The following is a 1,512-nucleotide window of genomic DNA, read 5'->3' on the forward strand; positions in this document are numbered from 1 at the left end:
CCACCCTCAGCTGATTCACCCTACCATAGGAGTGCTCCATCTAACGTGGACCTGTCTCGGACTCCGGTCCATGAGACTCCGGTCGCTGATCCTTCCCCCGACTAGACTCGGGTCGCCGATCCTTCGCCCCACGTGAGTCCGATCCCAGGGTCTCTATCTTAGAAGACACCGGTCATGGGGTCTTCGTCCCAGAGGACTCCGGTCATGGGGTCTTTGTCCCAGAATACTCCGGTCAAGGGGTCGTTGGCCCACGAGAATCCGGAGGCTAGTGGCTCAGAGGATGGTAGCGAGGACACCTTTTCAGATGATAGCTACAGCGATGATGAGCTGGTTGAGAAGGGCAAGAAGGTCTACAAGCCTAGCACTACAAAGCTCTCGCCCGTGCCGATGACCCTCGACCAGAGGTGGTTGATTGCGCCTAAAGGGTTGAAGTAAGTGCATTTACTATTTTTAACCTTTTAACTTCATGTTCCTTCAAATTAATATCTAATGCGTTGGCCTTGTCATACTGCAGGGGCTGGGTATGCCCCCATGGATCCCGTACGCCCAACCAGGTCCTTGGTGTGCTTTGCTGGCAGCACTTCCCTGGGTGGGTCACGTTGCCCGTTGAGGGTCAGGTTCCACAGCTAGCACTGACCTGGGAGCTGTACTTGGTTGCCCCGGACCTGCTGGAGGAGAGGGTCGACGGTGTCTTGTGTGAGACGGTGGTTGACACTGTGTTTCGTCGGTTTTGGGTAGTTTCTCCTTTACGGAATTAAAAATCAACACTACCTAGTGATTGTACTAATCAGTGTTGTCTTGTTTGATTGCAGACCTTCTATAGGGTTTCAGAGGGAGAGCAGGAGGCCGCGTGTATGGTTGTAGAAAACGAGTGCAAGCGCCTACTTCAAAACTTAAGGCACGAGGCTCGGGTGCAGGCCGTTCGAGACTACTACGCCTCGAAGGGTATTAAGAGGGGCAAGCAGAAGTGTCGCGGCAAGTTTCTGAGTAAGGAGAAGTACATGCAGGTAATTACCTATTCTTAAGGCCTTGAACTTAGTTTTCTTGATTTGATTCATAGGCGTAGCGCTGAAATTTCTCTTGACTCACTTAGGTGCCCCTGAGATGGTGTGTGGATAAGATTGACTGTTGAGAGGCGTTGGTGGATGCGTGGTGCTCTTCACAATGGAAAGTCGAACACCAAAGGGCCAAGGATAAGCGCGACCAAATGGAAGGTGTGCCACACCATCAAGGGAGCTCCAACCTGTTTGAGTACAGGGATAACTGGGTATGTGGTTTGCTACATGATTCATGCAATTCATTCTTTGTACAGAGGAGTAGACAGCGGCATTCATAGCCGACTCCTAGGTGGCCTAAGAAGTGACCCGTCGTACAGCTTGGTAGGACCTACCAGGCTCCTCAAGGCACGTCCGCACTATCACTTTGGCCCCTGGCCAAACTCGTGCGAATCCAAAATATGGACATGTGCTCCCCAGATCCTCCCATTTGATAATAGGTTATGTACCTAGAGTA

Source organism: Triticum aestivum, chromosome 4A (genome assembly GCF_018294505.1).
Source record: "Triticum aestivum cultivar Chinese Spring chromosome 4A, IWGSC CS RefSeq v2.1, whole genome shotgun sequence".
Lineage (NCBI taxonomy): Eukaryota > Viridiplantae > Streptophyta > Magnoliopsida > Poales > Poaceae > Triticum > Triticum aestivum.